Source organism: Cherax quadricarinatus, chromosome 61 (assembly GCF_038502225.1).
Source record: "Cherax quadricarinatus isolate ZL_2023a chromosome 61, ASM3850222v1, whole genome shotgun sequence".
NCBI lineage: Eukaryota > Metazoa > Arthropoda > Malacostraca > Decapoda > Parastacidae > Cherax > Cherax quadricarinatus.
This window is the reverse complement of record NC_091352.1, coordinates 967,583-980,798: the sequence shown is the minus strand read 5'-3', so window position 1 is coordinate 980,798 and position 13,216 is coordinate 967,583.

The following is a 13,216-nucleotide window of genomic DNA, read 5'->3' as shown; positions in this document are numbered from 1 at the left end:
GATATCTCTCCCATCATGGAAAGTACATCCTCCCCTCCCTCCCCAACACACAGCTGAAAGATATCTCTCCCATCATGGAAAGTACATCCTCCCCTCTGTCCCCCAACACACAGCTGAGAGATATCTCCCTATCATGGAAGGTACACCCTCCCCTCCCTCCCCCACCACACAGCAGAGAGATATCTCTCCCATCATGGAAAGTACATCCTCCCCTCTCTCCCCCAACACACAGCTGAGAGATATCTCTCCCATCATGGAAAGTACATCCTCCCCTCTGTCCCCCAACACACAGCTGAGAGATATCTCTCCCATTATGGAAGTGCCCCCTACCCCTCCTCCCCTCCCCCAACACACATAGCTGAGAGATATCTCCCATCATGGAAGATACATCATCCCCTCCCTCCCCAACACACAGCTGAGAGATATCTCTCCCATCATGGAAGGTACACCCTCCTCCCTCCCCCCCAACACACAGCTGAGAGATATCTTCCCTCCCATCATGGAAGGTACATCATCCCCTCCTCCCCAACACACAGCTGAGAGATATCTCCCATCATGGAAGGTACACCCTCCCCTCCTCCCAACACACAGCTGAAAGAGATCTCTCCCATCATGGAAGGTACATCATCCCTCCCTCCCCAACACACAGCTGAGAGATATATCTTCCCATCATGGAAGGTACACCCCTCCCCTCCCCTCCCCAACACACAGCTGAAAGAGATCTCTCCCCATCATGGAAGGTACATCATCCCCTCCCTCCCCAACACACAGCTAGAGATATCTCTCCCATCATTGAAGGTACATCCCTCTCTCCCCCAACACACAGCTGAGAGATATCTCTCCCATCTTGAAGGTACACCCTTCCCCTCCCTCCCCCAACACACAGCTGAGATATCTCTCCCATCATGGAAAGTGCATCCTCCCTCTCTCCCCAACATATACAGCTGAGAGATATCTCTCCCATCCCATGGAAAGTGCATCCTCCCTCTCTCCCCAACATACAGCTGAGAGATATCTCTCCCATCATGGAAAGTACACCTCCTCTCCCTCCCCAACACACAGCTGAGATATCTCTCCCATCATGGAAAGTGCATCCTCCCCTCCCTCCCCAACAAACAGCTGAGAGATATCTCTCCCATCATGGAAGGTACACCCTCCCCTCTCTCAAGACACACAGCTGAGATATCTCTCCAATCATGGAATGTACATCCTCCCCTCCCTCCCCAACACAAAGCTGAGAGATATCTCTCCCATCATGGAAGGTACACCCTCCCCTCTCTCCCCCAACACACAGCTGAGAGATATCTCTCCCATCATGGAAGGTACACCCTCCCCTCCCTCCCCAACACACAGCTTAGAGATATCTCTCCCATCATGGAAAGTACATCCTCCCCTCCCTCGTCCAACACACAGCTGAGAGATATCTCTCCCATCATGGAAAGTACATCCTCCCCTCCCTCGTCCAACACACAACTGAGAGATATCTCTCCCATCATGGAAAGTACATCCTCCCCTCCCTCGTCCAACACACAGCTGAGAGATATCTCTCCCATCATGGAAAGTACATCCTCCCCTCTTTCCCCCAACACACAGCTGAGAGATATCTCTCCCATCATGGAAAGAACATCCTCCCCTCCCTCCCCCAACACACAACCGAGAGATATCTCTCCCATCATGGAAGGTACATCCTCCCCTCCCTCCCCAACACACAGCTGAGAGATATCTCTCCCATCATGGAAGGTACACCCTCCCCTCCCTCCCCAACACACAGCTGAGAGATATCTCTCCCATCATGAAAAGTACATCCTCCCCTCCCTCCCCAACACAGATCTGAAAGATATCTCTCCCATCATTGAAGGTACACCCTCCCCTCCCTCCCCCAACACACAGCTGAGAGATATCTCTCCCGTCATGGAAAGTACATCCTCCCCTCCCTCCCTCAACATACAGCTGAGAGATATCTCTCCCATCATGGAAAGTACATCCTACCCTTTCCTTTCCCCTCAACATGCAGCTGAGGAGATATCTCATCATGGAAAGTACATCCCTCCTCCTCCTCCCCAACACACAGCTGAGAGATACTCTCCCATCATGGAAAGTACATCCTCCCTCCTCCCCTCCCCAACAAACAGCTGAAAGATATCTCTCCCATCATGGAAGGTACATCCTCCCCTCCCTCCCCCAACACACAGCTGAGAGATATCTCTCCCATCAAGGAAGGTACACCCTCCCCTCCCTTCCCCAACACACAGCTGAGAGATATCTCTCCCATCATGGAAAGTACATCCTCCCCTCTCTCCCCAACACACAGCTGAGAGATATCTCTCCCATCATGGAAAGTACATCCTCCCCTCTCTCCCCCAACACACAGCTGAGAGATATCTCTCCCATCATGGAATGTACATCCTCCCCTACCTCCCCAACACACAGCTGAGAGATATCTCTCCCATCATGGAAGGTACACTCTCCCTTCCCTCCGCCATCACACAGCTGAGAGATATCTCTCCAATCATGGAATGTACATCCTCCACTCCCTCCCCAACACACAGCTGAGAGATATCTCTCCCATCATGGAAGGTACACCTCCTCCTCCCCTAACACACAGCGAGAGATATATCTCCCATCATGGAAAGTACATCCTCCCCTCTGTCCCCCAACACACAGCTGAGAGATATCTCTCCAATCATGGAAAGTACATCCTCCCCTCTGTCCCCCAACACACAGCTGAGAGATATCTCTCCCATCATGGAAGGTACCTCCTCCCCTCCCTCCCCCAACACATAGCTGAGAGATATCTCTCCCATCATGGAAAGTACATCCTCCCCTCTGTCCCCCAACACACAGCTGAGAGATATCTCTCCCATCATTGAAGGTACCCCCTCCCCTCCCTCCCCAACACACAGCTTAGAGATATCTCTCCCATCATGGAAAGTACATCCTCCCCTGTCTCCCCCAACACACAGCTGAGAGATATCTCTCCCATCATGGAAAGTACATCCTCCCCTCTCTCCCCCAACACACAGCTGAGAGATATCTCTCCCATCATGGAAAGTACACCCTTCTCTCCCTCCCCAACACACAGCTGAGAGATATCTCTCCAATCATGGAATGTACACCCTCTCCTCCCTCCCCAACACACAGCTGAGAGATATCTCTCCCATCATGGAAGGTACACCCTCCCCTCCCTCCCCCAACACACAGCTGAGAGATATATCTCCCATCATGGAAAGTACATCCTCCCCTGCCTCCCCCAACACACAGCTGAGAGATATATCTCCCATCATGGAAAGTACATCCTCCCCTCTCTCCTCCAACACACAGCTGAGAGATATCTCCCCCATCATGGAAAGTACATCCTCCCCTCCCTCCCCAACACACAGCTGAGAGATATCTCTCCCATCATGGAAAGAGCATCCTCCCCTCCCTCCCCCAACACACAACCGAGAGATATCTCTCCCATCATGGAAGGTACATCCTCCCCTCCCTCCCCCAACACACACCTGAGAGATATCTCTCTCATCATGGAAAGTACATCCTCCCCTCCTTCCCCCAACACACAGCTGAGAGATATCTCTCCCATCATGGAAAGAGCATCCTCCCCTCCCCTCCCCTCCCCAACACACAACTGAGAGATATCTCCCTCCCATCATGGAAGGTATGTCCTCCCCTCCCTCCCCCCAACACACAGCTGAGAGATATCTCACCCATCATTGAAGGTACACCCTCCTCTCCCTCCCCAACAGACAGCTGAGAGATATCTCTCCCACCATGGAAAGTACATCCTCCCCTCTCTCCCCAACATACAGCTGAGAGACATCTCTCCCATCATGGAAAGTACATCCTCCCCTCTCTCCCCCAACATACAGCTGAGAGATATCACTCCCATCATGGAAGGTACACACTCCCCTCCCTCCCCCAACACACAGCTGAGAGATATCTCTCCCATCATGGAAAGTACATCCTCCCCTCTGTCCCCCAACACACAGCTGAGAGATATATTCTCCATCATTGAAAGTACATCCTCCCCTCTCTCCCCTCCCCCAACACACAGCTGAGATATCTCTCCCATCGGAAAGTACATCCTCCTCCCTCCCCCAACACACAGCTGAGAGATATCTCTCCATCATGGAAAGTACATCCTCTCCTCCTCCTAACACAGCTGAGAGATATCTCTCTCATCATGGAAAGTACATCCTCTCCTCTCTCCCCCAACATACAGCTGAGAGATATCTCTCCCATCATGGAAAGAACATCCTCCTCTCCCTCCCCCAACACACAACCGAGAGATATCTCTCCCATCATGGAAGGTACGTCCTCCCCTCCCTCCCCCAACACACAGCTAAGAGATATCTCTCCCATCATGGAAGGTACACCCTCCCCTCCCTCCCCAACACACAATCCGAGAGATATCTCTCCCATCATGGAAAGTACATCCTCCCTCCTCCCCAACACACAACCGAGAGATATCTCCCACCCATTGGAAGGTACACCCTCCCTCCCTCCCCAACAACACACAGCTAGAGATATCTCTCCCATCATGGAAGGTACACCCTCCCTCCCTCCCCAATACACAACTGAGAGATATCTCTCCCCATCATGGAAGGTACACTCCTCCCCTCCCTCCCCAACACACAGCTGAGAGATGTCTCTCCCATCATGGAAGGTACACCCTCCCCTCCCTCCCCAACACACAGCTGAAAGAGATCTCTCCCATCATGGAAGGTACATCATCCCCTCCCTCCCCAACACACAGCTGAGAGATATCTCTCCCATCATTGAAGGTACACCCTCCCCTCTCTCCCCCAACACACAGCTGAGAGATATCTCTCCCATCATTGAAGGTACACCCTTCCCTCCCTCCCCCAACACACAGCTGAGAGATATCTCTCCCATCATGGAAAGTGCATCCTCCCCTCTCTCCCCAACATACAGCTGAGAGATATCTCTCCCATCATGGAAAGTGCATCCTCCCCTCTCTCCCCAACATACAGCTGAGAGATATCTCTCCCATCATGGAAAGTACACCCTCCTCTCCCTCCCCAACACACAGCTGAGAGATATCTCTCCCATCATGGAAAGTGCATCCTCCCCTCTCTCCCCAACATACAGCTGAGAGATATCTCTCCCATCATGGAAAGTACATCCTCCCCTCTCTCCTCGAACACACAGCTGAGAGATATCTCTCCAATCATGGAATGTACATCCTCCCCTCCCTCCCCAACACAAAGCTGAGAGATATCTCTCCCATCATGGAAGGTACACCCTCCCCTCTCTCCCCCAACACACAGCTGAGAGATATCTCTCCCATCATGGAAGGTACACCCTCCCCTCCCTCCCCCAACACACAGCTGAGAGATATCTCTCCCATCATGGAAAGTACATCCTCCCCTCCCTCGTCCAACACACAGCTGAGAGATATCTCTCCCATCATGGAAAGTACATCCTCCCCTCCCTCGTCCAACACACAACTGAGAGATATCTCTCCCATCATGGAAAGTACATCCTCCCCTCCCTCGTCCAACACACAGCTGAGAGATATCTCTCCCATCATGGAATTTACACCCTCCCCTCCTCCCTTAACACACAGCTGAGAGATATCTCCATCATGAAAAGTACATCCTCCCCTGCCTCCCCCAACACACAGCAGAGAGATATCTCTCCCATCATTGAAGGTACACCCTCCCCTCCCTCCCCCAACACACAGCTGAGAGATATCTCTCCCATCATTGAAGGTACATTCTCGCCTCCCTCCCCTAACACACAGCTGAGAGATATCTCTCCCATCATTGAAGGTACATCCTCCCCTCCCTCCCCCAACACACAGCTGAGAGATATCTCTCCCATCATGGAAGGTACACCCTCCCTCCTCCCCCTCACACAGCTGAGAGATATCTCTCCCATCATTGAAGGTACAGGCTCCCCTCCCTCCCCCAACACACAGCTGAGAGATATCTCTCCCATCATGGAAAGTACATCCTCCCCTCCCTCCCCCAACATACAGCTGAGAGATATCTCTCCCATCATGGAAAGTACATCCTCCTTTCCCTTCCCAACACACAGCTGAGAGATATCTCTCCCATCATGGAAAGTACATCCTCCTTTCCCTTCCCAACACACAGCTGAGAGATATCTCTCCCATCATGGAAAGTGATCCTCCCCTCTCTCCCTCAACACACAGCTAGAGATATCTCCCATCATGGAAAGTACATCCTCTCCTCCCCTCCCAACACACAGCTGAGAGATATCTCTCTCATGGAAAGAAATACATCCTCCCTCCCTCCCCCAACCCCACTCAGCTGAGATATCTCTCCCATCATGGAAAGTACATCCTCCCCTCCCTCCCCAACACACACAACCGAGAGATATCTCCTATCATGGAAGGTACACTCTCCCCTCCCTCCCCCAACACACAACTGAGAGATATCTCTCCCATCATGGAAGGTACACCCTCCCCTCCCTCCACCAACACACAACTGAGAGATATCTCTCCCATCATGGAAGGTACACCTCCTCCCTCCCCAACAACACAGCTGAGATATCTCTCCCATCATGGAAAGTACATCCTACCCTCCTCTCCCCAACATACAGCTGAGATATCTCTCCCATCATGGAAAGTACATCCTCCCTCCCTCCCCCAACACACAGCTGAGAGATATCTCCCATCATGGAAAGTACATCCTCCCCTCCCCTCCCCTAACACACAACCGAGAGATATCTCCCATCATGGAAAGTACATCCTCCCCTCTCTCCCCCAACATACAGCTGAGAGATATCTCTCCCATCATGGAAGGTACACCCTCCCCTCCTTCCCCCAACACACAGCTGAGAGATATCTCTCCCATCATTGAAGGTACACCCTCCCCTCCCTCACACAGCTGAGAGATATCTCTCCCATCATGGAAAGTACATCCTACCCTCTCTCCCCAACATACAGCTGAGAGATATCTCTCCCATCATTGAAGGTACATCCTCCCCTCCCTCCCCCAACATACAGCTGAGAGATATCTCTACCATCATGGAAAGTACATCCTCCCCTCCCTCCCCCAACACACAGGTGAGAGATATCTCTCCCATCATGGAAAGTATATCCTCCCCTCCCTCCCCAACACACAACCGAGAGATATCTCTCCCATCATGGAAGGTACACCCTCCCCTCCCTCCCCAACACACAGCTGAGAGATATCTCTCCCATCATGGAAGGTACACCCTCCTTTCCCTCCCCAACACACAACTGAGAGATATCTCTCACATCATGGAAGGTACACCCTTTCCTCCCTCCCCAACACACAGCTGAGAGATATGTCTCCCATCATGGAAGGTACACCCTCCCTTCCCTCCCCCAACACACAGCTGAGAGATATCTCTCCCATCATGGAAGGTACACCCTCCCCTCCCTCCCCAACACACAGCTGAGAGATATCTCTCACATCATGGAAGGTACACCCTCCCCTCCCTCCCCCAACACACAACTGAGAGATATCTCTACATCATGGAAAGTACACCCTTTCCTCCCTCCCCTAACACACAGCTGAGAGATATGTCTCCCCATCATGGAAGGTACACCCTCCTTCCCTCCCCAACACACAGCTGAGAGATCTCTCCCATCATGGAAGGTACACCCTCCCCTCCTCCCCTCAACATACACAGCTGAGAGATATCTTCTCCCATCATGGAAGGTACACCCTCCCTTCCCTCCCCCAACACACAGCTGAGATATCTCCTCCCATCATGGAAGGTACACCCTCCTTTCCCTCCCCAACACACAGCTGAGAGATATGTCTCACATCATGGAAGGTACTTCCTCCCCTCCCTCCCCCAACACACAGCTGAGAGATATCTCTCTCATCATGGAAGGTACACCCTCCCCTCCCTCCCCAACACACAGCTGAGAGATATCTCTCCCATCATGGCAGGTACACCCTCCTCCTCCCCTCCCCCCAACACACAGCTGAGAGATATCTCTCATCATGGAAGGTACACCCTCCTCCCTCCCCCAACACACAGCTGAGAGATATCTCTCCCATCATGGCAGGTACACCCTCCCCTCCTCCCCCTCTCAACACACAGCTGAGAGATATCTCTCATCATGGAAGGTACACCCTCCTCCCTCCCCAACACACAGCCTGAGAGATATCTCCCATCATGGCAGGTACACCCTCCCCTCCTCCCCTAACACACAGCTGAGAGATATCTCTCTCATCGGAATGGAAGGCACACCCTCCCCTCCCTCCCCAACACACAGCTGAGAGATATCTCTCCCATCATGGAAGGTACACCCTCCCTTCCCTCCCCCAACACACAGCTGAGAGATATGTCTCACATCATGGAAGGTACTTCCTCCCCTCCCTCCCCCAACACACAGCTGAGATATCTCTCCCATCATGGCAGGTACACCCTCCTCCTCCCCAACAACACAGCTGAGAGATCTCTCTCATCATGGAAGGTACACCCTCCTCCCTCCCCCAACACACAGCTGAGATATCTCTCCCATCATGGAGAAGTACACCCTCCCTTCCTCCCCCCAACACACAGCTGAGAGAATGTCTCACATCATGGAAGGTACTTCCTCCCTCCCTCCCCTCAACACACAGTGCTGAGAGATATCTCTCCATCATGGCAGGTACACCCTCCTTCCCCTCCCCCTCCCCAACACACAGCTGAGAGATATCTCTCCCACTGCTGGCAGGTACACCCTCCCCTCCCTCCACCAACACACAGCTGAGAGATATCTCACCCATCATGGAAGGTACACCCACCCCTCCTGCCCCAACACACAGCTGAGAGATATCTCTCCCATCATGGAAAGTACATCCTCCCCTCCCTCCACCAACACACAACTGAGAGATATCTCTCCCATCATGGCAGGTACATCCTCCCCTCCCTCCACCAACACACAGCTGAGAGATATCTCTCCCATCATGGAAGGTACACCCTCCCCTCCCTCCCCCAACACACAGCTGAGAGATATCTCTCCCATCATGGAAGGTAAACCTCCCCTCCCTCCACCAACACACAGCTGCGAGATATCTCTCCCATCATGGCAGGTACACCCTCCCTCCCTCCTCCACAACACACAGCTGAGAGATATCTCTCCCATCATGGAAGGTACACCCTCCCTCCTCCCCAACAACAGACAGCTGAGAGATTTCTCTCCCATCATGGAAAGTACATCCTCCCCTCCCTCCACCAACACACAGCTGAGAGATATCTCTCCCATCATGGCAGGTACATCCTCCCCTCACTCCACCAACACACAGCTGAGAGATATCTCCCATCATGGAAAGTACATCCTCCCCTCCATCCACTAACACACAGCTGAGAGATATCTTCATCATGGAAGGTACACCCTCCCCTCCTCCCCTAACACACAGCTGAGATATCTCTCCCATCTAGAAGGTACACCCTCCCCTCCCTCCCCCAACACACAGCTGAGAGATATCTCTCCCATCATTGAAGGTACATTCTCCCCTCCCTCCCCCAACACACAGCTGAGAGATATCTCTCCCATCATGGAAGGTACAGCCTCCCCTCCTTCCCCCAACACACAGCTGAGAGATATCTCTCTCATCATGGAAGGTACACCCTCCCCTCCCTCCCCCAACACACAGCTGAGAGATATCTCTCCCATCATGGAAAGTACATCCTCTCCTCCCTCCCCAACACACAGCTGAGAGATATCTCTCCCATCATGGAAAGTACATCCTCCCCTCTCTCCCCCAACACACAGCTGAGAGATATCTCTCCCATCATGGAAAGTACATCCTCCCCTCCCTCCCCAACACACAGCTGAGAGATATCTCTCTCATCATGGAAAGTACATCCTCCCCTCCCTCCCCAACACTCAGCTGAGAGATATCTCTCCCATCATGGAAAGTACATCCTCCCCTCCCTCCCCAACACACAGCTGAGAGATATCTCTCCCATCATGGGGAAGGTACACCCTCCCTCCCCTCCCCAACACACAACTGAGAGATCTCTCCCATCATGGAAGGTACACCCTCCCCTCCCTCCACCAACACACAACTGAGAGATATCTTCTCCCCATCATGGAAGCATCACCCTCCCTCCCTCAACATACAGCTGAGAGATATCTCTCCCATCATGGAAAGTACATCCTACCCTTTCTCCCCAACATGCAGCTGAGAGATATCTCTCCCATCATGGAAAGTACATCCTCCCCTCCCTCCCCCAACACACAGCTGAGAGATATCTCTCCCATCATGGAAAGTACATCCTCCCCTCCCTCCCCAACACACAACCGAGAGATATCTCTCCCATCATGGAAGGTACACCCTCCCCTCCCTCCCCCAACACACAGCTGAGAGATATCTCTCCCATCATGGAAGGTACACCCTCCCCTCCCTCCCCCAACACACAACTGAGAGATATCTCTCCCATCATGGAAGGTACACCCTCCCCTCCCTCCCCCAACACACAGCTGAGAGATATCTTTCCCATCATGGAAAGAAATACATCCTACCCTCTCTCCCCCAACATACAGCTGAGAGATATCTCTCCCATCATTGAAGGTACATCCTCCCCTCCCTCCCCCAACATACAGCTGAGAGATATCTCTACCATCATGGAAAGTACATCCTCCCCTCCCTCCCCCAACACACAGCTGAGAGATATCTCTCCCATTATGGAAAGTATATCCTCCCCTCCCTCCCCAACACACAACCGAGAGATATCTCTCCCATCATGGAAGGTACACCCTCCCCTCCCTCCCCAACACACAGCTGAGAGATATCTCTCCCATCATGGAAGGTACACCCTCCTCTCCCTCCCCAACACACAACTGAGAGATATCTCTCACATCATGGAAGGTACACCCTTTCCTCCCTCCCCAACACACAGCTGAGAGATATGTCTCCCATCATGGAAGGTACACCCTCCTCCCTCCCCAACACACTGAGAGATATCTCTCACATCATGGAAGGTACACCCTCCCCTCCTCCCCCAACACACAACTGAGATATCTCTCACATCATGGAAGGTACACCCTCCTCCTCCCCAACACACAGCTGAGAGATATCTCTCATCATGGAAGGTACACCTTTCCTCCTCCCCTCAACACACAGCTGAGATATGTCTCCCATCATGGAAAGGTACACCCTCCCTTCCTCCCCAACACACACCTGAGAGATATCTCTCCCATCATGGTGAAGTACACCCTCCCCTCCCTCCCCTCCCCAACACACAGCTGAGAGATATCTCTCCCATCATGGAAGGTACACCCTCCCTTCCCTCCCCCAACACACAGCTGAGAGATATCTCTCCCATCATGGAAGGTACACCCTCCTTTCCCTCCCCAACACACAGCTGAGAGATATGTCTCACATCATGGAAGGTACTTCCTCCCCTCCCTCCCCCAACACACAGCTGAGAGATCTCTCATCATGGAAGGTACACCTCCCCTCCTCCCCCTCAACACACAGCTGAGAGATATCTCTCCCATGCTGGCAGGTACACCCTCCCCTCCTAACCCCACACAGCTGAGAGATATCTCTCTCATCATGGAAGGTACACCTCCCTCCCTCCCCCAACACACAGCTGAGAGATATCTCTCCCATCATGGCAGGTGCACACCCTCCTCCTCCCCAACACACAGCTAGAGAGATATCTCTCATCACGGTGGAAGGTACACCCTCCCATCCCTCCCCCAACACACAGCTGAGAGATATCTCTCCCATCATGGAAGGTACACCCTCCCCTCCCTCCCCCAACACACAGCTGAGAGATATCTCTCCCATCATGGAAGGTACACCCTCCCCTCCCTCCCCCAACACACAGCTGAGAGATATCTCTCCCATCATGGAAGGTACACCCTCCTTTCCCTCCCCAACACACAGCTGAGAGATATGTCTCACATCATGGAAGGTACTTCCTCCCCTCCCTCCCCCAACACACAGCTGAGAGATATCTCTCCCATCATGGCAGGTACACCCTCCCCTTCCTCCCCCAACACACAGCTGAGAGATATCTCTCCCATCATGGCAGGTACACCCTCCCCTCCTCCCCAACACACAGCTGAGATATCTTCCTCCCATCATGGAAGGTACACCCTCCCTTCCCTCCCCCAACACACAGCTGAGAGATATGTCTCACATCATGGAAGGTGTACTTCCTCCTCCCCTCCCCCTCCCCAACACACAGCTGAGAGATATCTCTCCCATCATGGCAGGTACACCCTCCCCTTCCTCCCCCAACACACAGCTGAGAGATATCTCTCCCATCATGGCAGGTACACCCTCCCCTCCCTCCACCAACACACAGCTGAGAGATATCTCACCCATCATGGAAGGTACACCCACCCCTCCCGCCCCAACACACAGCTGAGAGATATCTCTCCCATCATGGAAAGTACATCCTCCCCTCCCTCCACCAACACACAACTGAGATATCTCTCCCATCATGGCAGGATCACTCCTCCCCTCCTCCACCAACACACAGCTGAGAGATATCTCTCCCATCATGGAAGGTACCTCCCTCCCTCCCCAACACACACAGCTGAGAGATATCTCTCCCATCATGGAAGGTAAACCTCCCCTCCCTCCACCAACACACAGCTGAGAGATATCTCTCCCATCATGGCAGGTACATCCTCCCCTCCTCCCCAACACACAGCTGAGAGATATCTCCCATCATGGAAGGTACACCCTCCCCTCCTCCCCAACACACAGCTGAGAGATATCTCCCTCCCATCAGGAAAGTACATCCTCCTCCTCCACCAACACACAGCTGAGAATATCCTCTCCCATCATGGCAGGTACATCCTCCCCTCTCTCCACCAACACACAGCTGAGAGATATCTCTCCCATCATGGAAAGTACATCCTCCCCTCCCTCCACCAACACACAGCTGAGAGATATCTCTCCCATCATGGAAGGTACACCCTCCTTTCCCTCCCCAACACACAGCTGAGAGATATCTCTCACATCATGGAAGGTACACCCTCCCCTCCCTCCCCCAACACACAGCTGAGAGATATCTCTCCCATCATTGAAGGTACATCCACCCTCCTCCCCCCAACACACAGCTGAGAGATATCTCCATCATGGCAGGTACATCCTCCCCTCCCTCCCCCAACACACAGCTGAGAGATATCTCTCCCATCATGGAAGGTACACCCTCCCCTCCCTCCCCAACACACAGCTGAGAGATATCTCTCCCATCATGGAAAGTACATCCTCCCCTCCCTCCACCAACACACAGC